General features: G+C 43.5%; 1 long non-coding RNA gene across 4 annotated transcripts; it reads left to right on the top strand.

Annotated features, from left to right (window-relative positions):
- On the top strand, positions 1 to 27,468 carry LOC105102377 (uncharacterized). 4 transcript variants are annotated; one of them, XR_010379230.1, is made up of 6 exons: positions 1 to 268; positions 2,064 to 2,182; positions 3,516 to 3,631; positions 19,923 to 20,073; positions 24,198 to 24,326; positions 26,175 to 27,468. It is a non-coding gene; the product is annotated as an uncharacterized LOC105102377 (long non-coding RNA). The 4 variants fall into 4 exon arrangements; XR_010379231.1 differs by lacking the exon at positions 3,516 to 3,631 and having other exon boundaries at positions 26,175 to 27,466; XR_838375.3 differs by lacking the exons at positions 2,064 to 2,182; positions 3,516 to 3,631 and having other exon boundaries at positions 26,175 to 27,463.

Here is a 27,468-nt window from a genome sequence, read left to right on the forward strand (position 1 = left end):
CTGACAACTGGACTGGTAGAGCCAATTTCCTTTTCTGAGGCAGAAGCATTCCTACCATGTCAGCAAACCTCAGTTATTATCTTGTCTCATAAATCTCCTGAGTCCAGGCTCCCCAGGGCACTGACATCGATTCCCTTGTTCCTTAACCCAGTAAAAGCCCTCCAGGGGCCTCAGCCATGCCCCCCAGCCGTCAGCCTTAGGGGTTCAGCTCCCCCTCTCAGGTGTGCATCTGAGGAACCGGCAGCAGCCTCTGTCAGACCTTAGCGAGGTAAGGAGTGAGCCGGGGGGAGGTTGGGTGAAAGGTAGCTGGGACGTCTCTACTGGTTTTGCAATTTCTTGTGAATCTATTATTATTTTAAAATAAAAAGTTTAAAAAGTAAAGTGCTCAGAACAACAACAAGTCTCTGTGATTCTCAGCTACCCCACCTATAAAATGGAAATATGAGTGATGCCTACTTCATGGGGCTGCCTTGAAAATCAGGTGACACAGATGTGGGCCTCTTGTTCTGCTCAGCCCAGCATCCTTCTGCACTTTCTTGTGACTGAAGCCCATTTCCTTTCTCATGTGCTGTTGCTCTGCAGTGTAGTCCCTGTAAGCAGGTGTCTTCCCACGTGCCCCCGCTTTATGCGATCTCGTTATCATGCCCGTTATTACAGATAAGGAAGGCCGCTGAGAAGTTAGGAGGTAATGTGACTTGCTCAAGATAATACCGCTAGTCAGTGGCAGGGCTGGAATTAGGAGTCTGCCCTACTGTCTAACGTCCATTTTCCTTTGATGAAGATACCATAACTAAAGAGGCACAGCTTTGGGGGGTGTGGAAAGAAGATAATAAGAGACATGCAGAGAAGATGAGGATTTTCTCTTTGGGAGACTTGCCACTGTTGTCAAAAATGCCCTTGACGGAGAGCTTATGATTCCAGACACAACAGCCCCTTTGCTCCACTTGGGGCACGTCTCCCCACTTCTAGTCTCGCTCTCATGTCTTTAGCCCGTAGCCTCGTCCTGCACGTCTTCCAAGGAAATCAATCCCATTAGCACATAAATCTCAAGCGCTGCACAACCCACCACACTCCTCACTCCTAGTTTGGGTTTTTCTCTATCAAGTTATGGGCGCGTACGTGTAACCAGTGAGTGGTTGGTTGTGTAAGCCTGTACTGAATGCACCAGCTTTTGCAAACAGTTTCTATCATTCAAAACTGTTAGCTCTGCTTTAGTGTTTTCCTAGCCATGGAAGTCAAATAGATGGATAATTTCATCACCTGAAATATATCCACCTGTGGTTTCGCAGTGAGGGGTCAGGTGTACGTCTTAGCCAAGGACTGGGGAGCTTCCCATAATCTTCTCACTAGCATCTGGCAGAAGAACAGAGCTTCCATCAGGGGTCTTGTCCATCCTAAATCTAGTTCTGGGGTTATTTCGAGCCAGGCACCTTTCCATCCTGACAGGCAGCTCAACTTCAGGAAGAAATCTATCTGAGCTGTGGTCAGCTGTCGCTGTTTCTGCCTGGAGGTCCAGGAGGTGGACTTGGCAAGGGTACTGCGCTGAGGGGTTGGAGCAGCAAATGCCAAAAGAAATGTTTATTGAGTGATAATTAATTACTGGACAGAGAGTCAAGCATAAATTTAGTTGGCATGCTAGCTTTAAGTTGAGAGGCTGATTAAAGTTAAGAGGTCCCTCTAGCAACTTGTTTTAGCTCAAGCTGGTACCAAGAAATTTCAGGGTGAGAATGGGCGCCCCCTTCCAGAGGAGTTAGCCTTGAAATTTGGGGAAACCTACCCCCACTTTACCCAATAGCTTCTGCAAAGGGCATTGGACATTGATCTTTTAAAAAATATATATGTCATGATGACCTCATTTTGCTTGTAACATGTTCCTGTATCACGGACGTTGACACCATAAAATGCTGACTATAAACTCTGAGGATATATTATTTTGTACTTGTAGTTTGGAAGACTTTTGATACGCAATTGAATAAAGCAATCATATAAAATCAAAGAATAATGGAGATGAAAGACAAAAAAAGCCAGGGGCGATTTTGCCAAAGGTCTCACTTTGTTTGCAGATGCGGAGACTGACAACCAGGGGGTTGGAGTAACTCACCCAAGGTCACACGGCGTCTAGTGGCAAGGCTCAGACCGGGCCCTCTGGGCAGAGGGCGCTTGCCTCTTCTGCCTCCATGCTGTGCGTATGGGATGTGTGATGTTCCTTCACCTAACCAGCTTCTAACCTTGAAATGACAGCCAACCTGGCTTTCTGTCTGTTGTGTACCAACCACACTAACTAGCTCATTGCTGGACACAGAACGTGTTTAATAAATGCTTGTCGAGGGGCTGAGGGAGCTCATGCGATGCTGTAATATACCTGCATTAGCTGCTATGACCATTGAGTCGATGGGAAAAGCAGGCGATCTGGGTGCATTCTACCCACCCCTGCCCCCGCCCCCACCCCCGCCGCACAATCACTGAGCGGGTGGGGCTGGAGAAGGCGTCTCATGCACTCATTCCAGTATTTCTCAAAGTGTGGTCCCCTTTAAACTGGCCAGGGAGTTTATTTAAAATGCAGATGGAAGCAATCCCATTTGGAGGTCAGCACATTACCGTGAGGACAGTGTCCCTTTGGACCCACTGCTTCAAGCAGCCGCTGAACCCTGGGATGCACTGAGCCCAAGTTTTTTAAACTCTCTGCTTCTTAATTCTTTTGTAAACTTTGGGTTTTTTTTGTTTTGTTTTGTTTTTTGGGGTTTGTTTGAGGGGAGGGAGGCAATTTGGCTTATTATTTATTTATTTTAATGGCAATGCTGGGGTCGAACCCAGGACCTCATGCACGCTAAGCACGAGCTCTCGCACTGAGCTGACCCTCCCTCCTGCTTAGTTCCTTTGATGCCCGTAGCCGGTGGGGCCACTGTGAGCCGAGAGCACGGAATTTAAAGTCAGGTCTGAGCCTGAAACTCGGTGCCCCAATTACCGTGTTGTTTGTTAAACTTCTTCACCTGTCTGAACCTCTCAGTTGCCGCATCTGTAAAATGTGGATAATGATAGTCTTTTTCTCTTACTGTTATTGTGAGGGGGTGTTGAATTATGGGGTGATACCGTGTGTAAAGTTCGTGTTTAGTGTCTGGCACGTGATAGGGATTGAATTAGGTAACATTCCGTTTTACTTTCTATTTTGCCGTAACTCCAGGCTTACAGGAAAGTTACAGAAATAGGACAAAAACACTTCATTAAGATTCCCCAAATGTTAGTATTGTACTCTAATTACTTTCTCTCAGTAGAGATACAGGTATATCTGCGTAGATAAATTATATATGTACATGTATATATAGATGTATTTTCTGAACCACATGAGTAAATTCGCAGATATGACATCTTTACCCTGAAATTCTTCAGTGTATATTTCCTAAGAACACAGGAGAACTTACTACAGTTGACCCTTCAACAACATAGGTTTGAATTACACAGTCCCACTTAGGTGTGGATTTTTTTTTCCCAATAAATACAAACTATGGCACTGGAAGATCTGCGGTTGGCGGAATCCAGGGATACGGAGTGCTGACTCTGGGACTTGAGCTTCTGCGCATTTTGGTACCGTAGAGGGTCCTGGAACCCATCCCCCAGGAGACCGAGGGAGACTGTGAGTATTAGGGTGTCTTAATGGAAATACTTGAAGCATCTCCACGGTGTTTCTCTGACTCAAATTCAGATCGTGATCCAACTCACTTTTACTGAGCACGTATGATGTGCCAGGTAGATGCTTTGAACACTATTCCAATAAATTCTCTCATCAGCATTGTGAAGTAGGTATTATTGGTTAGTAAACTGGCCAGTTAGTAACTAAGAACCAAGGTGCTTAGTAAATTGTCCAAAGGACCTTAGTTAGTGGTAGAAGTGGGATTTGAACCCAGTCCTCTGGACTCGAAGCCCTAGGTTCTTTCCAGAACAACACTCTTTAAAAAAAATGGTGTTCTTTGTTCTAGATTGCTGACCATTTTCTGTCATAAAAATGAGAAAAAATAAACAAGAGGCAGCCGTCCTTGGGGCCCCCGGGTCAGGGCGTGCTAATCTCCACTCACTGCCTCATACTTCTGAGCTGTAGGGGTTTTGTTGTCACAGCTCGAACTCTGATGCACTTTCCAGAACTTTCTTTCAAAGTGATAGTAATCCTTTTGTGCACTTTTATCTTCACACACCTTTAGTCAAGTATATTTCTGGAATGAAAATTTATTCCTATTTTGGGTGGTTAGGACCTTGGGAACTGGAGGTGTCATCTTTGGGTTTGCCTTTGGCTCTGGTCAGAGATTCCAGAAGCAAACGAGAGCAGAGTACTTGTTCTCTCATTGCCCAGCCACGCGGCGCTGACTGGTCCGGCTCAGTCCTCTCATGCCTTAACGCAGACAACCGCAGTGATGGTGCGGCCCACTGGGGTGATACGTCCTTGACAGAGTTTCAGTTCTGAGGAATTCTGGCTGGAGCCTTCGGGAACCAGCATTAATTCTACTTCGAATTAAATCCTGTGCTTTAATCAGCAGTCCTGGCACTCAGTCACATTAAACATTCGGTGGGAAAAGGATCTTAATTCACAGACCACGTTTAAGATACAGAACTCCAAGCAGCTTCGGAACCACTGGTCTGCCATTGTTTGGCCAAGTTGCAGGAGAGCATCTGGGAACATTCGGGGTCCCTGCTGACAGAGCCTGGAAATGGGGATGCAGTTTTCTCTAGAGACTGAGAACTCAGACTCCCAAGTCAGACCGACCTGGATTCCAATCCCAATTTCAAATTCATTGTCTAACACGATGGCCAAGTCTACCTTTCAAGTGTTTTTTTTGTGAGACTTAATATAAATAAAACACCTCAGAAAGACCCCCACCCTTAAAAAATTCTCCAAAATGGTGGCTAATTATAACACTAAACTTGAGCTGGGCAAAATCCAATTTTTTTTCTGTTTTCCTTTTCTTTCTCCTCTCTGCTTTTTTTTTTCTTCTCGCTTCCTGTTGTTTCCCTGAGTCTTCCCACATCCTCCTCACGCCTCCTCCCCCTCCCCCACCCCAGCTCTATTCTGGATGATCTGAAGGAGGACGTGAATTATGAAAGAACATCCGGTTCTTGGCATTCCATGTAGAAGAAATCAGTGATTTTGAGGACCCTGAAGAGAATCACTGATTTTTGTCAAGGCTTAATAAAAAGTCAACAATCAAACAAAAGCTTTTTCCCCTCTGAATCATTACATTCTGTTGTTCCTGAACATCTGGGCAGAGGGGAGGTCTGCCTTCACTGGGGCCTCCCCAGAACGCTGCCTCTCGGGCTGTAACTGTGTCCGTGTTTATGCCTCATTTGGAACATACGCCATCATTCCAGGATTCTCTTTCTGGAGCTGCCACTAACTATGTGGGTGAATTATTTTCCAACTTTGAACTTGAGTTTTTGAAATAGAACAAGTCAGGCGAGACCTGCTGTAATTGATGAAAGTCGATGAAAATACCACTCAGGTTTAATGTTTAATCGTGTCCTCTCGTGTCGTTTCCTGGGTATCCATCTCGCCTTGACAGCAGGCTCTTCAAGCAGGGGGACAGTGTCACACTCCATAGGAAAGAGCATAAAGTTTAGAAGGAGAAGCCCTGGGTTCAAGCCCCAGCTCGGGGACCCGCCCGCTCACGCGACCTTTGGTAAGTCGCTGCACCCTGCTTCTCCTGTGACACGGGGCCAGTGTACCTAAAACACAGGGTTACAGTTAGGACTAAAGAAGAGAATTATTAACAGAGCACTTGGTTAATTTTAAAAGGATGTTCATCGTTGTTAATTGCGTGGCCCCAAAGCTTGCCACTGTGCAACATTAAATAAGTTTTTGTCAAATGCCGTCTGTTTTGAGAACAAAGCCAAGGCTTTTGCCATTACCGATTTTAAAATCACTGAAGAAGGCTATTGCTGGTACACAATTAAAATGGATTTCATTTCCAATGCAAAACTTTAAACACACCAAAAAAAAAAAAAAAAAGCTTTCAAAACCAGTACAGGCGTTGAGTAAAGTTATGTAAATAACGTTGATGTTAATACTCTCCAGGTGCCTCAGGATTGATGTAGTAAGAATAAATATCAAAATTAAACCTGAAATGAAATACTAACGCTCTCAGTGGGATTCATTCTATTAGGCTGTCTTTGCATAGAACACAGTTCTTCTGAAATCTGCATAGATAAATTTTAAAAGTTATATTCTAATTATAGAAATAATATTGTAGAAGGTAGTAAAAGTGTATGCACAAAAACTAGCTGTATTAGGGTTTTCTAGAGAAACAGAATTAATAGGATATATGTGTATATGTATTATATTATATATGTATATATCATACATGTATATATATTATATCTCTATATGAAGAGATTTATTATAAGGAATTGATTCAAGCAGATAAGGAGACCAAGTCCCAAGATCTGCAGTTGGCAAGCTGGAGACCCGGGAAAGCCAATGGCGTAGTTCCAGTTAGAGTCTGTGTCTGAAGGCAGGAGAAGTCCGATGTCCCATGTTGAAGACAGAGAGGTTCCATTTCACCAGCCTTGTTATCCTGTTCACTTAACCCCTTGTTATCCTCTTCTGATCTTCAACTGATTGGACAAGGCCCACCCACATTGGGGTGGCCACTCTCCTTTACTCAGTCTACAAATTGAAATATCAGTCTCATCAGAAAACACCCTCATGGACACACCCAGAATAACATTTGACCAAATATATGGCCAAGTTGACATATAAAATCAAACATCAAATTAGTATCGTAGACTATTTGAGAAATGCAGGAAAGAAGAGGGGAAAAAACCTCTTCAAATTCTGCCACCTAAAGATAACCATTATTAGAGTTTTGACATTTTTTTTCCAATCTTTTTTTATATGTATCACAGATCAATTTTTTAATCATCTGTTCTATTTGACTGGAGATTTCATGTTATCTCTTTTCTGATTTACTTAGGAAATTACCTAAAATTCTGTAATTGTCTTGAATTTATAAAAGACATGGTTATTATAACCAAATAAGATGAGCATGGCCTACAATCCTATTTCTCACTCCAAAGAGGGAGAAGTTAAGGGGGCAGGGGAGGAGGGTCGGGGGAGATATTAGCAGCTCCTTAAAGACACCAGAGAATTCCACCATCCCTCTCCGGGCTGATGCCCACCTCGGGGAAGCGTCCCCAGATGTCCAGCCCATTGCTTTCCCCCCAGTCCAGCACTGAAGGTGTTAACAGCCCATCTCACCCTCCCTGTGTCCGAAGCTCGAGGTGTGAGTGACTAGGGAAACCCCCAATAAATTAAGGGTGGCAGCCTCTCTGAGGAGGGAGAGGTGGCTTGTTCAGCATTTTAAGCCTTTTAGCTGGTGTCCTTTATCATTGATTGATTTATTGGCTATTTGTGCAGCGGGCAGGGGGATTTGAAATATAACATAAGCGCTTCCTGAGATGTCAGTACTCGAACGTTAGTGGTCTGAACAAGGATGTAATTCATATCTGCAGGTGCTTACTCTAGTATCAAATACTTCAATAACATCATGCCTGTGGAATCCACGGGTCCCAAGTGTCCTATTTGTATTCTGATATGCCCACGTCTTTTCCTATGTGTGTTTTCCTTTCTTAAGGAGCTCTCATTTCCTTCAATAGGATATGTTTTATTTCATCCCCTTCCCTGCATTTACTCATATTAATGTCACCGCATTCACTGGTGATAGCCGAGCCTGGAAGGAGCCCTCATGGCCACGTAAATACTAGCCTGAAACGCAGCGCCTGGCAAGCATTATTAGGAAAGAGTGGAGTGGAGTCAAGTGGAAGTAACAGTTTCTTTTGGAGTTCTAACCAAACGTTGCCCAGTGAGAGGATGCCGGGGGGGACGTGTCAAGAGAACACGGTGGTCTCTCACTAGAGCTGGCAGGGTGGGGAGCCAGGAAGGAAAATTGAGGGTTTTGGAGACTTCGTTTCCAGCTAGGAAGTTCTTGGTTGATGGATGGAGGCAAAGCACAGTCCAGACATCCCTTCAGGTTTGGCGTTTCTTTTATTCCTCTGCCGTCGTGCCATAACTGAATGTTTCCGATTGGCCAAAGCAGAAGACTTCTAAATGTTTAGATGCCCAGGTCTGAGGACTGAACTATGGTGACAAAATACTGTGTATTTTGGGCAAGATTCTGTCTTCCTCGCTTCCTTCTCGCTCGCTTTCTGATTCTTCATTTATGTATCTGGGAGATTGGTCCGTGCCGGCAAGCAGTCTTGCTTAGCAGAGGGGAAACATGCTCTGGACCTCCGGTGGACTTGTTTTGTTTTGTCAGCTCTCTAGCCTCGACTTTTCCATCTGTGCAGTGGAGCTAGCAATTTGCCTACTCTATCTCACAGGAAAGCATAGAGATAAAACATATTTTGGGGAATGTTACAGGATATAGTATATTATAAGCATGTGAAAAGGAACAGAGGGTTGTGTTCGGAGTGACTGGTTTGGAGCACCAAATGAATTTTCCTGCAGAAGACACTTTGCAGTGTGGGATGCAGGTAATTACTGTAGTCCTCTGTGTTAAGATGCTGATAGCTGGACAGATGTTTTCATTGTAATGGTGTAGGTTCGCTCTTCCCTCTACCTGCTAAACTCCTACTTTATCTGCTAGTATAAAAGTATGGTAGGGGGGCCCTTGTCTCACTGTTAGGAACAGAGGAAGGTCTTGAAGATACAGGGAGACAGACAAGTGCAGCCATTCACAGGCCAGGCTGTTGTAGGTCAGCAAACATAATACATATATTAACTATAATACACGTATATCCTGTTATACTGTGTGTGTGCGTGTGTGTGTGTGTATCCTATAATAAGATACAGGCTACGATCCCTGGGGTTTGCTGTGGGTGGTCAGCTTCCCATCTTAGGCTGCTGGTTTAGAAATATTTCCTTCTTGTATGAACTGCTGGCGTGTCAGTTGGAAAAGGATAAGTACAGATACTGTGAAATTGAGCCCTGGGATCTTGGAAACTTAGGGAAAAAATATATTTAAAAGATGAGATCTTAAAAAAAAAAAGATATACCTTTTATTTATTAACCAGAAACAGACTCATGGACATAGAAAACCAAAACCGTGGTTACCAGCGCGGAAAGGTGGGAGGAGGGATAGATTAGGAGTTTGGGATTAATGGATACACATGACTATATATAAAATAGATAAACAACAAGGACCTACTGTATAGCACAGGGAGCTATATTCAATTTCTTTTAATGAGCCATAATGGAGAAGAAATTAAAAAAAAGTATGTATATATATAACTGAATCGCTTCGCTGTATACTTGAAACTAACATTGTCAATTGACTACATTTCAATAAAAAATAAAAATTAAAAAAAAAGAAAAAAATACATTGCAAAAGGAAAGAAAAAGGGTGGGGTCTTGAAGAACTTTAGGATAAATAATCCTTGGTTGCAGGAAGACCAACTCATGGAACTTTGGTTTTGCAAACTTAAAAGCTCCTTTCTTTCTCAGAAAGGATGGTTTCAAAAAAATGAGAGTCTCTAAGGAGACTAAGCTGTCCTGCAGAGTAATGTAAAAGGATGTCTCTGTAGGCAAAGTTGTAGCTCCACAGATCACTTTCCTTTTCAGGAAAAATGTCCTCCTCTATGTGGATTTTGATAGCCCTCAGCTAAAAGTGATCGACAGTTCCTTTTTTTTTAAAAGACAACCCAATTTTTGTTTTATTATTTATTATTTGTGGGAGTGGTAGGTAATTAGATTTCTTTATTTTTTTAATGGAGATACTGGGGATTGAACCCAGGACCTCATGCATGCTAGGTAAGCACTCTGCTACTGAGCTATACCCTCCCCCTGATTGTTGGTTCTTGTTAAAGCCATTTCTCCATCAGGAGGTCAGGGCCAAGCCCCAGGTAATACTGATGGAGGGACCATAAGATGAAACCAGACTGGGTGCTTAAAACTCAGCCCTGCACAATGTGCTGACAGTGGATTACTGGGCTCTGGTGGATGGGAGAGGTTTAGTAAGCTACCTTGACACCAGGGGTCTGAGTTTTCCCTGAGAATGAAAATTCGTATCGTCAGTCACACAGCAAGGGGACAGATCCAGGGATGGAAAAGGAAGATGGGAGTGGAACTGGGGTGCAAAGGAGACGGGGTGTCGAACTGGCGAGTTTTTATGGACAGGAGGGATGCTAGAGGCTCTTCTAGCTCCAGCATTGGGACAGGACTCAAAAGGACCACGGACCTTGAGGCTTCAGGCTCCAAGGCAAGAGCTGGGTGGTGGGGGAGAGCAAAGACCTCATTAGATTAGGGGGCAATGGAGTCATTGAAAGAGAAAGACTGTTCAGGGGAGATGCTTTCTGTTGACGCAGCTGGTCATTGGGTGTGTTCTGAGCGTGTATAATTAGTCTTGTATATCTTCTGTTAGATTTATCCCTAATTATCACTTATCTGTTGTTGCTATTATAAATGGTCTTGCTTTTATTTAATTTTTTGATTGTTCAATGTACACCATAGACACACAATTGATTTTTGTATATGAATTTTTTTATCCTAAAACCTTCCCAGAATCACTTATTAGTTCCAGTGATTTTCTTGCATTTGCTCTAATAACTTTCTCACTTTGGTCCTTTTGAAGTATCTCCTACGTCTCTGTTTAGCTTGTTTTCTTTCCTCTAGCATCTTGAATATATGGAAGAATACAGTTATAAAAAAACTTTTTATTACTTTTTCTACTGTTGTGATCATTTGTGTCATTTCTGGGTCAGTTTCAATTGATTTTTTTTTTTTCCTTCCCATCACGGGCTGTACATTTTGTCTTCTTTGCATGCCTGGCAATTTTTGTTGGATGCCGGATATTGTGAATTTTTCCACGATTTGGTGCTGGATATTTTTGTGTCCTAACAGATAGCCTTGAGCTTTGTTCTGGTGTTGCAGCAAAGTGTGTTACATCTCAGTGTTACAGCTCAGCTGTGACAGCAACCTGGATCCGGGCGAGAGAACAAGCAGCACTTGGAGGGTTGGAGAACTCAGGTTTATTACGCCAGCGAGCCCAGAGGAGTTAACACTCCAAGCTCTGGACCCCGTCTGTAGGTTTACACAGGCTTTTATAGGCTGCCAGTCTACACTTTGCAACATCATATGCAAATAAGGTGTAACAAAAGTTGAGTAATTAGGAATGAGCTTTGTAGAAATGGACCAATCAGGAGTGACAGAAATGGACCAATCAGGAGTGAGCTCCATGCAAATGAAGCACTGCAAATGGACCAGTCAGGAGTGAGCTCAGGGAACCAATAGAATCTTAGGGGCAAGTTCCACTTTCCTAGAAGCAAACCATTTTAGGGGCAAAAAGTGAGATACAGCCGCTGGGCCAGGGAACCGGTTGGTGCTGGCAGGAGAGTAGTGGCCCTGCCTGGGGGTCCTGTGGTCTTTTTCATGGGGCTTCCCGCCTCACTAGGATGCAGTTTAATTTGCTTTAAAGTATTCAGTCCTTTTGGATCTTGCCTTAAAGCCTTTTGAGATGAGACCAGAGCAGTGTTTATTCGAAGCTGCATCTTTCTCCAGTAGTGAGGTTCCCTGATGCCCCGTAAACTGTGAGATTGTCCACCTGGCTGTTTGGAGCAGGCACCGTTCCCACCCTGTGTGTGCTCTGGGCATTGGTCCCGCTTCTCCTTTTGAGCGGTTCTTTTCCTGGCTTCACGCAGATTACTCACACACGTACTGAGTAAAATGTCACGGAGTACTCAGTGGAGACCCTCTGCAGCGCTCCCGAGCCCTCTGGCTGTGCAGCCCTCTTTCTCTGCTCTCCTGTACTCTGGCCTGTGAACTAGCTGCCTCGGCCTCCTGAGACTCCCAGCAGCGTGTCCTCGATGCTGGGAGACTGCAGGGCCCTGCCTGGATTCCCCCTCCCCATGCTGCAGACAGGGAGCTTTCTCCGCACAAAAAGCATGGACAATCCTTGGACTCACCTCATTTGTTCTCCATCACTCAGGGTTCTCTGCCCTTTATTTTCTGATTCCTTACGTCTTGAGAACCATTGCCTCATATATATTGTCGCAGGCATGAGGGTGGATCTGGTACCCATTACTCTGTCTTACCCATTTAGAGAGTGCATGCCCACTCTCTAAAAACCTACGGCCACACACCTCCAGGGACTTGCTCTTGGTGAAAACTGGTCATCTGTCTACCTGGATACAGTGGGTTTGGGGAGATGTCATCTCCAGCTGAACCATTGCTCCCAGCAAGAACTCTGCAGTCAGAGAGGGGAGGCATGAATTTTGGTGGCTAGCTAGCTGTCTCGACCACAGTTTTCTTATCCCTCCCTTGCCTCTGAGCCAAGGAAGACACAGGAGAGTGAAAGAAAGCTTCACCCAAGGAATACTGGCAGTGGTCACGGTGGGATCTGCACTTGTAGCTCCTACAGGCTTCGGCTTCCTAAATCACGTTTCTATTCAGGGGATTCCCAAAGCCATGAAATCAGCTGCCCTCACAAACTCTCCGTTAGAGCCAGGAGGAGTTTTGATGGTGAGAACAATTCTCTCAGTATTCAAAGTGGGATTGCCTGTGTGGTGAAAGGAAATTTTACAGCAAAACGGAGTCCAATTTCTAGGGAGCCTCACTTTGTTTTCTTTGTTCGACTGAAAGCTCAAGGAAGAGAAGGGAATGCAGTGGGAATAATTAGCCGTGATGGGTGGTATAAATCCAAAGAGAAAAATAATTCATCAACTTTAAAGCAACTCATTTAAAACTGCGAGTGCGGTTTACTTGACCTGCATTTGGGAGCAAATATTAATGAAGAAGTAAAGGCAGCTTATGGCTTTTTCAGTTCTTTCATTTCCCACTAGACGTCTTTGATAGAAACTAATTATCAATGCTCTTGATTTAATTTGGAAAAAAAATTGGATGAAGGTTTTTCTGAAGTCCCATGTCAGCGTTCATAACCCAGGAGGACTGAAATTAACCTCTGATCCTTCCTCAGGAACTGCTCCAGCGAGTGGAGTCCAAGGAGTCCCCTTTAGAAAACAAGAAAAAGTATTATTATTATGGTGATTATTTTTTAAATAAAAATTCCTTGTGGGAATACAGGAAGGCCGGAGGAAATTTTCCCAGTGCTAAAGTTGCTTTTATTAAGCTACTAAGCAGATACCACAAAACTTTCATTAATTGAAACCCAACTAAATTGAACTCATTTTTCTTCCTCCCACATTTCATTTTCAAGGGAAAAAAAAAGTGTCAAAGAAAACAAGATGCTGTCATGTCAGGAATTTATCCAAAAGTCAACTTTCTTTTTAAAAACATTTTTATCTTTCTATTTTCAATTTTTTTGGGGGGGTTAATTAGGTTTATTTACTTATTTATTTTTAGAGGCAGTACTGGGGATTGAACCCAAGACCTCATGCATGCTAAGCATGTGCTCTACCACTTGACCTATACTCTCCCTCTCAAAAAGCAACCTTCAATACCATATTTAGGGTCCCTTACATATGTATCTCAACCACGTACACTTTCTACATTGTCTCTGCAGTATATTCTTAATAACTGATGTTCTCCAGGAATATGACTTTAATTCTTTTCTCTCTCTCTCTCTCTCTTTTTTTTTTTTTTTTTTTGATAGTATACGATTGGGACTAAGAGTGCGGGCTCTGAGTTTGAATTCCAGTACCATCATTATATGTTTCGTGATACCACCCGTAGAATGGGGAAATTATTAATACCTACTCCTAGGGTGGTTCAGGCGATTAAGTGAGCTGGCACAGGGCATGAGCTAGAGCTGTGGCTGGCCTGGAGGAGGTGCTCAGTGAGCGTTTGCTATCATTATTGTTACTGGGATTACTAACGACATCCCTAGATGGTACTTTTCCTCCTCTTTCACTGACAGGCTAATTCTGACAGCACTCAAAGGAGAAAATTAAAATGTATGGAGGCATCTGTGACTATGGCTCTCTGTCCCATGGTTTAACTGTCTGTTGGACCTTTCTTTCCATTGACCTTCAGCCCTGAGGGACTCACAGCGTCATTCCCAAGTAGTCCGCCATATACATAAGGTTCCACATCTACTTAAACTCTACCACTGCCAGACAGTGTGATGGCGCCTACCGAGGACTCACGGGGTCAGTCTTGACTACTGCTGTCTCCTCCCAGTGAGGCCAGAAGCTACTTGTCCAGCAGACTTGGCCTCCCTTGCAAGTGGAATCCATCAGGGCCTGAATGTCCCTTTTCTCATCCACCAGGAGATTGCTGTGACTTAACTCTTTTGGAAAACTCACCCCCTGGTAAATCCATGAGGCCTCCCCTCCCTGTTATTCTTGATTAGCATCCAAGATCCTCTAACTTTCATCTTTATAGCTCTCTGCTCCCTCGCCCCCAGCCACCTGCCCACTGCTCTCCTTCCCAAACCTTCCACAGTCACGTAGGAAGCAAGTTTCCTGCATCCACAATCTTTATACTCAGATCCCCTCTATTTCCATGCTTTATCGGATACCAGGCTGTCTCCTAAGGACCCTGCTTCCCTTGGTAGTGATCTTAAATGGATAATCCTCATTTGTGACTCCACCTGTGCCTCAAGGTGGAAGAAAAGCCCCGCCATGTTCCAGCTTTGCCATCTGGTTATAGCGCTAGCCGTCCTGGCAGATGCCCTAATGTCCTAATTTCTACTCAAAGTCCTGCTTATCCTGGTGAACTTTACCCTATTCCTCATCAGCCACCCTTTCTACAGACACACCATGTACTCTATCACAAGCCGTAACCATTCCATCTCTGAAAGGACAGTTGTAGACATTCCACTGCTGACCAGGACCTCATAACTCTACAGCGCCCCCGTGCAGTTGCCCCTATCTACGTGGTCCTTACTCATAGGGTCCTGTCAGCATCGTTCTCCTTGAACCTCTCGAAGCCCAGCTCCCCTCGTATCCAGTAGCGCTCTGTTTCCTACCCAGCTTAGACTTCATGGTTTGCGGTTTGCACGCCTCTTACCAATTAACTTCCTTTCCCCCATTTCCTTCTTCTGTTATGTCCACTCTGAAAAGATCACTTCGAGTGTCTGAATTCAACTTGCTTGAACCTGGGCTGCTTCACTGCTGCAGCAAACAATGTGATTCTAAAGGTCCCCGCTCTAAACTGATGCTCTGCAGCCTCGGCTGGGCCCCCGGCTCTCTGAGTTAACGCCATCAAAGCGTTTTATTCTTCTGAATGCCCTGCAGCCCCCTACATTTCAGGCCCCCCATTATTTCTCTGACCTCGCTTGCTCATTCACGCCTGTCTGGCCACATTGGCGTCCTTGCTGAATCATAAACGTGACGTGTGTCTGTCTGATGGCCAGCGCATGTGTCAACTTGACGAAGCTCCGAGGCGGTAACTCCCAGTTATTCAATCAAACACCAATCTAGGTGTTGGAGGTATTCTGTAGATGTGATTAAAGCCCATAATCCGCTGACTTTCAGGGATTTTATCTTAGATGCTCTAGGTGGGCCTGATTCAATCAGCCAATAGGCCTTAAGAGTGGAACCAGGGCTTCCTGGTGTACCGCAGCTGCAGCCAGTGCCTGAGAGCTCCAGCCTGCCCTTCCTGATGGCCCGGCCCTCAGATTTTATACTTACCCAGCCAGCTTCCACAATCACAAGCCAAGGCCCTGGGATAAATCTCTTAATATAGATTTGCTACTGGTCCTGTTTCTCTGGTAGAACCCTGACATGGATTTTCATACCTAAATGTGGAGTGCTGCTGTAATAAACACCTAATAATGTGGAAGTGGCCTTGGAATTGAGCAGTGGACAAAGGCTGGAAGAATTTTGAAGGCCCTGTTAGAGAAGGCTTTGTTTGCCTTCTATAGGCTGTCAGTAGAAACATGGATGTTAAAGAAAGGGTCTGCCCAGAAAGGCACAGAAGAAAGAGAGGATCCTTCGCTAATAAAGCAAGCCTAGACTGTCTTGGAGAACATGTAAGTTCTCATAAACAGGCTGATAGCAGAGACAAGGACATTAAAGGTAATACTGGTGAGGACTCAGAAGGAAATGAGAAACCTGTTTTTGGAAACTGGAGAGAAAGGAATCCTTGTCAGATAGCGGCAGAAAGCTTAGCTGAATGGTGTCCTACAGTTATGTGGAAAAGCAGAATTTTTAAACAATTAATGCATGTATTTAGCTGAGCAGATTTCCAAGCAAGATATGAAAGGCACACCCTAGTTTCTTCTTCACATTTTCTTGAACTGTGAGAGAAAAGAGATAAAGTGAGGGAAGAGCTCTGAAGCAAAATGAACAGGACTTGACGATTCAGGAAATTCTCATCCTATCCAGACGCAAACAATGCTCAGACTGGATTCACTGTCGGGGAAGGTGTGCTCTCCAGAGGGTGTGGCTGGACAATCTTCAGGTAATGTCTAGAAAGGATCAAAATAGAAGCGTGTTCGGTTATACAGGGGCTCTTGGAAGAGATTAGATCTGTGACTCAGCCATCACAACAGAAGCCAGGGATAGAGATGAGATTATTCAGGAAAGAGCTGTGGAGGAATCTTCGATCTAATGGAGTCTAGTGATCACCACGACTTACATAGGAGACTGACAGCCTTTTCAGAATGTCTCACCAGCAGAAACATTGCCAGCGTGAGCTGAAAAAGAGGACAAAATAAAAGAAGGCTGTGGGACTCCTTAAATTCTACAGACAAAAAACAGGCTGATAAAAACTACTCAGCTACAAACACATGCTGCCCTTTATGAAAAGTGAAGGGTGGCTCAGAAGGCAGAAACTTGCGCCCAGAAGAGATGATTCAATATATGTATGTAGTGTGAAATGATCACCACAGTAAGTCAGGTTAACATCCATCACCACACAGAGCGAACTTTTTTTTCCCTGTGATGAGAACTTGTAGAGATCTACTCTCTTAGCAACTTTTAAATATGCAATACATTATCATTAATCATAGTCACCAGCTTGTACATCATATCCCAGGACTTGTTTCTTATAACTGCAAGTTTGCACCTTTTGACCACCTTCACCCTTTTCTCCCCCATCCCCCATCTCTGGCAACTACAAATCTGTTCTCTGTATCTATGAGTCTATGAGTTCAGGTTTGTTTTTCTTTAGATTCTATGTGTAAGTGAGGTCATACAATACTTTGTCTTTCTCTGTCTGACTTATTTTACTCAAGTTTCATTCATGTTGCTGCAAATGGCAAGACTTCCTTCATTTTCATGGCTGAATAATATTTCATTGTAGATGTATACCACATTTTCTTTATCCATTCATTCATTGATGGACACTTAGATTGTTTCCATATCTTGGCTCTTGTGAATAATGCTGCAGTGAACACAGGAGGCACATACATTTTTGAGTTAGTGTTTGTGTTTGCTTCAGATAAATGCTCAGAAGTGGAATTGCTAGATCATATGGTAGTTCTATACTTAATTTTTTGAGGGACCTCCATATTGTTTTCCACAATGGCCACACCAATTTACATTTCTACCAACAATGTAGGAGGGTTCCCTTTTCTCCACACCCTCTCCAGCATTTACCGTTTATGGACTTTTTAATGATGACCATTCTGACTGGTGTGAGGTGATACCTCATTGTAGTTTTGATTTGCATTTCTTTGATAAGTAGTGATATAGAGCATTATTTCATGTGCCTATTGGCCAACCAGCTCTCTCTCGACATTGGCGCTACCCTCATGATTTGCTCTGCCTTCTCCCCTCTTTTCTGTTCATTCCACTCATATTCTACTTTTCAGCTTAGATATTGTCCCCTTGAAAGCCTTTCCCAACTCAAATCCAGCTTTGTGGTTTCTTAGCACACATCCTCCTCTTCAGAGGTGCTGCTGGAACCTATTGTTGGCTGAGAATCCAGAGAACCAAGGCATGAGTGTCAGTAATTTCTGAGTGAGGAAATTCTGTTGTCCATTAAGAACTGTACTTTCCAGCTTAGATGGATTTCTTCCTTACTTTCTCACCTACTTTGGCATCATGTCTCAGATTCCTGTGGCCTGTACCATATTACCTATGTGCTGATTTTTAGATGTTCTAATTGAAAAAATCAGAGTCAAAATCTAGATTTTAAAAAAAATATATTTTTCCCGATTTTGTTGTGCTAAAATACACATAACATAAAATTTACTCTTGTAACCATTTTAGTATACAGTTCAGTGTTATTAAGTAATTCACTTTCGTGTACAGCCATCACCAGCATCCATCTGCAGAGGTCTTTTCATCTTCTCAGCCTGAAATTCTGTACCCATTAAACAATCACTTCTCATGACTCCCTACCCCTAGTCCTTGGACATCATCACCATTCTTCTTTCTTCCTTCTTCCCTCCCTCCCTCTCTCCCACCTTTCTTCTTTCCTTCCTTCCTTCCTTCCTTCCTTCCTTCCTTCCTTCCTTCCTTCCTTCCTTCCTCTCTATCCCTCCAATTAGATTCAAAAAGTTCTCTTATTATCACCTGGTTTCACTTCTCATCCACATATTTTAGGTTCCATCTACCGCATGTTCTGAGACTAGTCGATTATTAAATATTCTTTATCTTGGTTTGTTTCCTTATCTGTTAAAGGGAGTACCGTCCAGCATGGACATTGTAAGTTTTCAGGAAATGGGGATGATAACAGTAACACTTAAAATAATGATACCTTCCCTGTCTGAAAGCAGCTGAGCCAGATCTTCCTCTCCCAGGTAAAAGATGTGTGGTTTTGGACAGAGAATGGTAGTGATGCAGACAGGATGCTCATCTGGGAAGGGTGGCCCAGAGGCACGGGAGAGGGTTGGGGAGTCACCTTGAGGCTGTTTAGCTGGAGAGACAGGCACAGGGATGGAAAGAGGCCCAGAAGTGGAATGGCCATGGGCTGACATGGGAAGACGGATGGACCTAGTCAGCCTCTTCTACGTTATCACTCCCTCGTTTCTCTGTTTCCTTTCTTATCATAGGATAAGAAGGAGCCAATCAGGTCACTGTGTGGGCTTCAACGACTAAGTAGGCGAAGCCTGCTCCACCAAGCTTGGCCACAGTGTCCTGGAACGGTTCCCATCTGTGAAGAGGAAGGCTTGGGAGGGAAACTGACCCATTTGTCCAGAGTCTGATAACAGGACGGGATTGAAGTCATATTTCAAAGGACCCGAGGGAGCTAGGGTGGGGGCAAGCATTGTTACAAATGACGAGGAGAATTTTGGAGACCCCAGCAGATATTTACCAGCTGTATCTTCAAAGAAGGATTAATCTTGGTCTTCCTCAACTTTCCTCTGCCTGGCCCTGCAAACTTAAAAGAGAGGCCATATATCTTCTCCAGAGTATCTTCTTGGAATAGTAGACAAGGAGAATTTGGGAAAAATAGCCCAAGCTAAAATCAGATATATAGTTATAAAATCATAGACCTAGGGTATAAAGAGTTTAAAGATTTTCTGGTTAACTACACACTAACTCACGCATTCCAACTGTAACATTACAGATAATGCTTCTCTTTTTGAGCAGTTCTGGCAACAGGGAATCCAAAACTTCCTACAATAGCCCGGGCCAGTCTTGGATAGTTCTCTGTTGTGAGAAGTTGTTGTGAGATTTTCTGTACTTTTCACCCAGTGATGCTTGCTTTGTCTGGTAGAGTAACTCCAATCCTCCTTCACATGCTGGAACTAAAACTTGTGGGCACCTATTATGGTCTTGTCAAAGCTCAACATCCAAAGTTTCCGATTTTTGTTTTATTTAGTTGGTCTCAAGCCTCTTAACTCTGCTAGCCATTCTTCTCCAAGAAAGTTTCCACTTGTTAATATTTCTCCATGTGTTACCCATCATGGTCTAATCAGCGCAAGAAGGAGCGAGATCTCCCTTCTCTTATGATGGACTCATTATCTCTGACAGCAGAGCTTAGAATCACATTGGCTTTGGGATTCACAGTCAACTGAACACAGTCTACTGCTGCCCCTTGGACAACTGGTTATTAAATGCAACTAACTTCAATTGTCTACCCTATGTCACAGCTCCAAAGTGTTAACGGGCAAAGCAGGCTTGGCTGGGGCTTTTCGATGACATCAGAGGACAAGCAGAGCCTGCTGCACAGAGGACAGTGCAGCTTCACACAGTAAGCCCAGGACGGTCACTGTGGGCTGTAGCCCCATCACAAGGCAGATGGTAAGACTCAGCTTTGCGCGTTCCCCACCAGGAAGGGGACCCAAGAACTGGGGGCTTTAACTGTAGGTTGAAACTTGGAAATTTCTTCCTGCAGAGCCAGGCGCCAAGACAAGGGACTGAGGAGTCATTCCAGGGGTCAGTCCCAAGAAGAGCCAAGGAATGAGATAAGAGATGTCATGCTGGTTACACTGACCACAAAACAAAACAGACCAAGAGCCTGGAAGGCAAAATGGTTTCTGGTGGTCTGTTCAGGGAAAATGGTGGAAGCTGAGTTTTTAATCACTCAGGCAACGTTTTCCTGGCTTCACCCCATCTGCTCTTTTAAGAAGCTAGAGAGGGTGTTTGTCAGTGTGAACTAGGGCAGATCCCCCCACTGGAAATTTATTAAAGTTGGCCCATTGTTTGTCTTAGGCTGAGAAGATCTGGGGCCTGAAATCTGTTATCTGTCCCTCCTAGTTTCCTGTCATCTGCTGATTTGCATCACTGTCCTCATCTAAGTCATGCAAATATTTAGCAGAGCAGGCCAAGGACAAACAGTTCTATGGCACAGTATAAAAACCTCCCTTCAGGTGACAGCCATCTATTAATCACAACTCTGTGAGGATAGCGTCCAAGTGCTTATTAATCTATTTAACAATACCAGCATTTAACTCAAATTTCTCAGTCCTGTTCATGAGGATCTAATGAGAGACCCTGTTGAATGTGCTGCTGAAATGTGATTTATTATGTGCCTTGCAATTCTCTGTGCCCAGAGCAGAATGAAGGTCAGACTGGCACGGTTTATTCTAAGTGAACCCATACTGACTCTGGGTGATCACTGCTTTTGTTTCAAAGTATGTCCATAAAGCATTTCCTTTGAAACCCACGTTGACATTGTACTAAAGGTTATCATCAATCCTATTGGTCTTCAGTTTATAGAATCTTTTTTCTACCCGTTCTTGAAAATTGGGAAAATATTCAATCCGCTCCAGCCTAGTGAGACTTCTCTTATTCTCTGTGGTTGTTCAGAAGATATTTATAGCATTTCAGCTCTCGTTATTTCTACAAGACCCTAGTGATGTAACTTGTGCAGATCCAGGGACCTGAACTTGCTGAGAGCAATGAGGTATGTTAGGACTAGTTTGGGCTTCTCTCTTACAATGTCTGGGCTGGTTGGTTTTCTCTCTTCTAATATGAAGGTCTAGCTCCTTGAAATAGGCTAAGAGGAAAAAAAAAAATAAACTGAAGCCAAGTAGTTCTGTTTCTATCAATGATCAATTAATATGAGCTTCCTTATATGATCAATTAACTTCCTTATTCTTCTTGTTCTTTATATTCCCTTTAAAAGCCTTTTTTTGTTGTTACCATTGGCAGTTATCAGAGCTAAAACCCAGAAAATTGCTCATAACAGTACGTATAGGTGTCTGACACCATGCTGGGTTTTTTTTTCCATAATGGTTGAAATTTACTCCAGAGCCATCCAATCATCGTGAGACCCAGCTCTGTGTAGCTCCTGACTTTGGAGGTCCAGAAGATCCTAACCCCTGCATAGAACATGCACAGCTTTTCTACAGCTACTGCCATCATTTGCTTAAGCTAATGTGGGTGGGTCTTTGTTCTTTGTAATAACCAGGCAAGCCTAACCAGAACCAGTCATCCATCCAATGACATTCCAGAGAGCACTGCATACCAGGGACCCTTGAAACTGTCCAAGAGGAGGAGCCTTCCTTTCTCCTTGTTTTGGCATTTCTCCTTTTAACAGTTCCACGATTCAGGATTTGATTACCCTTAATCTCTTCATTACTTTAGTATTACTTGACTCCCATTTTACATAATTTGGTTTATCCTGTCTAGGACATCTATGTCCTTTCATGAGTGCCTTGTGTTCTGTATCTGAGCTGCCCCATGTGGTCGCCACTAGTTACATGTGGCTATCTAAATTTAAATACTTAAAATAGAGTAAAATTTAAGATCTAGTTCCCCAGTCACACTCCTGACATTTTCAGTGCTCAACAGCCACGTGACTAGTGGCTTCCGTATCAGACAGTGCAGATACACAGCATTTCCATGAGCACGAAGTTCTCTTGGACAGCGTTGGTCTAGTTATTCCTCAGGCCCTTTGACATTCTTCCCAAGCACCAAGGCTGGATGGGTTGGGCACAAGCAGAGTTGGCGTTGCTGCCTGTCCCTGTCGGGAGGGTTTTATGGCTGTGGACTCCTGAAGCTGTCACGTTTAAGGTAGTCCAGGGGCTTGGTTTAGGCACTCCCGTAGAGGTAAGTGATGACAATGCACATCAGTTTCTTTATTCCCTAAGGAACCACAGTTTGCAAATGAATGTGAGCAAATACTTCCCAGATCCCACTGATGGTCATTGCAATGGTCATGCCTAACATAATGCTGGCACTTGCAGACACTCAAAATGTTTGCTTGCATGAGGAGATGAGTGGAGAGTGGGCTCTCTAGTCCCTGCAACGCTCTCTCGAAAAGCCAAAGAAAAGTACCATGGGGGAAGGAAGGAAGGAAGAAAAAAGAAAGAGAAAGAAAGGAAGGAAGGAAGGAAGAAAAAGAAAAGAAAAAGAAAGAAAGGAAGGAAGAAAAAGAATGGAAAGAAAGGAAGGAAGGAAGAAAAAGGAAGGAAGGAAAGAGAAAGGAAGGTAGGAAGGAAGGAAGGTTCCACTCACCTACGGATTTCTCACCTAGGGATTTCTCTCCTCTCCATCTTTATTTCTCTGCTCCTGGGTCAGACTCTTAGGGGTGGGCTGGAATGCAGGTTCCAGAGGAAGGAAGTAGGGAGAGAAGGAAGTTTTAAAAAAAAGCATTGCAGAAGAGGGAGAGAGTCACAGCCTTTTATAACGCGAAAGGATTGCAGGGTCCATTTAGCTTAACTCCTCATGTCACCGATGAAATATGGACATTTCACTTGGCATTTAATACAAATCTGCTGAAAAAAATGAAGCAATTGAGGTCGAAAGACATAGGTTAAGCGACTTGTCTAGGGTTACAAAGCTAGTGAGTGTCGGAGCAGGGGCTAGAAGCCAGCCCACCTATCCTGTGATTCCCCCCTCCCCTCAACCGCGGGCTCTGCCCACCCCCTCCCTCGCCCCAGGGTGGCTGAGGAGGGAGGGAGAAGAAAGGGGGGAGGGGAGGGAGGAGTGGGAGGCAAGCTGGGGAGAAGGAGAGAAAGTAAATTTGTGTGTCCACTGTCAGCCTCCCTTGTGACTTCCTTTAAGCAGGAGAAAGTTTCACAGCCGCTTCACCTTCTCCGTGTGAACTCGGAGGTCTCCCCATCCCCACGGAGATTCCTAACTGGCAGGGACCACAGCTAGCGGTGACCCTGGGCGAGGTACCGCTTGACTAACTTAACTCCAACAGGTTGCACTCAGTTCAGTAATCGCTTGTCCCTCATCAGCGTGGTCCATATCCAGACTGATTTCCAAAGCGGCTCTGTGTTCCTGAAATTTCACCGACCCTGGAGCGCAAAAAACACACTGAAACAGACTTGGTCGAGGATTTGAAACAGAGCACTCGAGGGACTTTATCACAACACCTCCCCTCATCGATCCAAGATAATTAAGACCTAGAGCAGGTTTCTGAAAATGTTTCACAGTCCCTTTACTTCTGGGATCTGGAAAACTCTCCAGGTCAAGAACTGTGGCATCTGGGTATGAAGCTGGAGGTCACCGAGATCTGGTTTCACATGCAAGCTGCCCCACGGTTGTTAGCCGACGAAGGGAACTTATTTTCTCAGATCCAATTTAGATGATAGGAACACGCCATGGGAACACCTGAGCACTGTGACAGCAGCCCCCTTTATTCCGTGGGACCAAGCTGCCTGGGAAACGTCACGTGATCAGCTCATGTTGATTACATGCTCCTTACCTGCGTGGCTCAGGGTGAGAAGACCTGGCTTGGAGTCCCGGCACCCTTGCTTTGCAGCAGTATGACCTTGAGGCCAGTTCCTTGATTTCTTTCTATCCTAGTTTCCTTATCTGTGTCATAGGGTTTCTCACTGTGTCCTCACAGACGTGAGGATAAATTGAGGTCATGTATGTCGACGGCGTAGCACAGAACCTGGCACTTGATAAACATTCGCCATCATTGTGATTTCCTAATGTCGCATGATTTCTTTGTGTACATTGTGTAGTCCTCAGGGGCACCAAGAAGCGGCTTGAAAATTCCCGGCTCAGAAACATCTGCCAAGTGGCAGCATTCACACCACACTTGCCGTCAACGTCCTCGCTCCTCCTCCGCAGCTTCAGCCGGGCCAAGCGAGGTGAGCGTCGGGTTTTATGGGTCTGACGAAGATGTTTGAAATATTGTAGGAGACTGTCAGAGAATACTTAGACCCACTCCGAAAGAGGGCCGTTCTTAATTTTCATCTTTCCTGCAAGTCAGGAAGATATATACTCTCCAAATAATGGCAGTTTCCTCGTCCTGAAGTTATGGCAGCTTGGTGATACAATAAACAGCACCCTGTCATAAGGACCACATAAAACATGGTCTGACATTTCTTTAAAAGTAAAAAGAAACACGGCTGCAGCAGATGACCCCTCCTCCGAGGGCACAGCTGTTTTGTGTGGTTAGAGGGACCCGTGGTTTCGTACTTAGGGGCTACGATATACGGCTGGCTTTTCACAAAGTGTTTCCATGAGAAATTACAGTACGTTCTGAAGGCCAACTACACTGCATTCACGTTAGGTACGGGGACTTTTTTTTTTTTCTTTTCCCTCTTGATGTTTTCCAAATGATATTCTACTGAATACCTGCGATTAGAAACGTCTTTAATATATGAAGTGTAAGTAGTACTGAGGTATCTTCTGTTTCCTGGGAGATGGAAATTATGGGCCTTTTGTGGGGTTAGTGGGTCAGCATCTTCGAGGACTCAGCATTTTATAAGAAGTCACTCAAAACACAGTCCTTCTGTGGGTGAGGATTGAGAGCCTATGTGCAAATTTTAAAATAGTTGCTTTGTTAGACATAGGAGGTGATTTCCATTTTCCTGCAAAATGTTCCTCCTGTAAAATGTCATTTGTGCAAATGCATTAAAATGGTGATTAAAAAGTAAAATAAGGGGTTTAAATTTTCTGACTGTGTATTAATGTTGGTGAGACTGGATGTTTTCTTTCCTTGCTTGTTTTCCAAATTTTCTTTTAACATGTTTTATTTACTGCATCATGAAATGAAAAAGAAAGGTTATATCTTCATTTAACTTTTGACTGAGTTACCCCTAGGCATACATGGTTACTGCAAACATTGCTGTTAAAGCACTGGACACCCCCCCCCCAACTCCCCAATCTGTATCCTCTAAATTAGAATAATAAGTCCTTTGAGAGGGGAGTTTGGCAGCCTCTCTGCAGGATGGGGGGAGTGTATGCCAATCACTGATGGCCGTCGTGCCAACAGAAAAATGTGCTCCCGTTGCTTCTACCCCAAACCCCGCGCCAACCTGCCAACAGCGGGGCATTGAGCGCAGGTCTCAGTATGGTGGGAGATTTGTTCTGATTTATCTCTGCTCTCTCACCTTGCCCTCTGTGTGACCAAACCTAGACATATGCAAAAATGGCTGGCTTGGTTTAGAAGGTACAAGCCAAGACCCCGAAACAGTTGACTTATTGGTAATTAGACCACACTGGTATTGAACCCATGACCTCAGCCTCATTAGAGGTGCGTTCGGGCCAACTGAGTTGACCAGAAACAGATTCAAAACAGTGAGTGATAGAGGTCTCTGGTGCAGGGTCAAAGGCCTATTTACACTACCCAGTATCGTAAGTGGATTCTTATTCTACCATATTAAAGGAGCAGCAGCTGAGGAAAGCGGCCGCGGGGATGGGTCCCTGTTCTCTGCTTCGTATACTTGGACTGCACAGCATGGCTGTTCTGGCCAACTTCCATCTTCCTTGAACTGGGTCTCCATGTAATTCAAGGGTTAATAAAGAGAGAGAAAAGCATTTTAACGGGGCTTTTTTTCTCCCCCCTCTTTCAGTTGCTAATGGCCAATAGTAACAACAAAAAAACTGCTAGCAGTAAAGCCCTTTACTTTAGGAATGATTTCCTCCAAATGACACTCTTTGATTTAAAAATCTTCATGGCTACTCATTATTTTCACTCTTTGCTTTTCCAGGAAATCAAAAATCAGATGACTAGTCTTCACTTTGTGCAAAAAAGGAATCCCGATGGTAGAGCAGGTTACATGGGGAAAAACCAGACACAAGAATGATGCGACACTCCGTGCTAAATCAACGAAATGGAACTGAACTAGACTCAAAATGACAGAATTTTGTATAAGACTGGCATCTCAACTCAGTGGGAAGAAAATGGATTACCTAGTAATGGCTAGCCATTTAATAAAGGTCGACTTCTGCTTTAGACCACACCCAAAGTAAAGATTTCAACATGAAAACAAAACTTTATAGTTCTAAAAGGTAAGGAAGTAATTAAAAATAATAATCTTGGAAGGTCTTTCTAAACAATGCATGAAAATATAAAAACCATAAAGAAAAATATGGAATAACTTGACTCTATAAAAGTTTATCATGGTGGGGAGGGTATAGCTCAGTGGTAGAGCATATGCTTAGCATGCACGAGGTCCTGGGTTAAATCCCCAGTACCTCCATTAAAAAAAAATGTTATCATGAAAACTTAGGTACGTAAAATACTAAATAATATTGAAAAGCAAAATAGGAGACAATATTTTTGGTACCTATGCAAGAGTTAATCACAAAATATTTATGGTGCTTATAAAAAATTTAATAATTAAGTATTTACAAATCAACAAGAAAAATAGTTAATAGAAAAGAGATTAAAAAAATGATCATCACGTTACATAAGAAGAAATGCAAAGGACCAGTAAGCCCATGAAAAATATATTTAACCTCCCTGGGAAATGTCAAGAGTTGTGCATTTTGTAAACAACTGAAAGTTAATTTTTCTGGCAAAAAATCAGCAAAGATAAAAATAAAAATGTTGGCAGTGTTGCAGTGAAATTAGTACCTTTTTTTTATATCACTTGTGGTCATGTAAATTGCTATAACTTATTTAGAGGGATATTTGGCAGAACAGAAGAAAAGCCTGAAAAGTTGACTTGTGCTATGATCCAGAAATTCTACTTGTAGGAATAAATCTGAAGGAAATAATCATGATTTTGTGCAAAGCTTTTGCTATTAGAATGTTGATCAAAGCATTTCTATGATAACTAGAAATTGGAAACAGCTTGTCTCTAACAAGAGGGGATTGTTAAAGCTACCATGGTGTGTGGTGTATGATAGAACTTCATGTAACCTTAACATGTTGTAGAAAAAAATTACATTTCATGTCATGGAACAGTATTCACTACTATCTTGTTAAGAAAAAAAGTAGCTTTCACATGGTAATATTATAAATTATATGTTATATATACATAGAAAAAGACAGTGGAA

The sequence above is a fragment of the Camelus dromedarius genome, chromosome 36, assembly GCF_036321535.1.
Source record: "Camelus dromedarius isolate mCamDro1 chromosome 36, mCamDro1.pat, whole genome shotgun sequence".
NCBI classification, from domain to species: Eukaryota; Metazoa; Chordata; class Mammalia; order Artiodactyla; family Camelidae; genus Camelus; species Camelus dromedarius.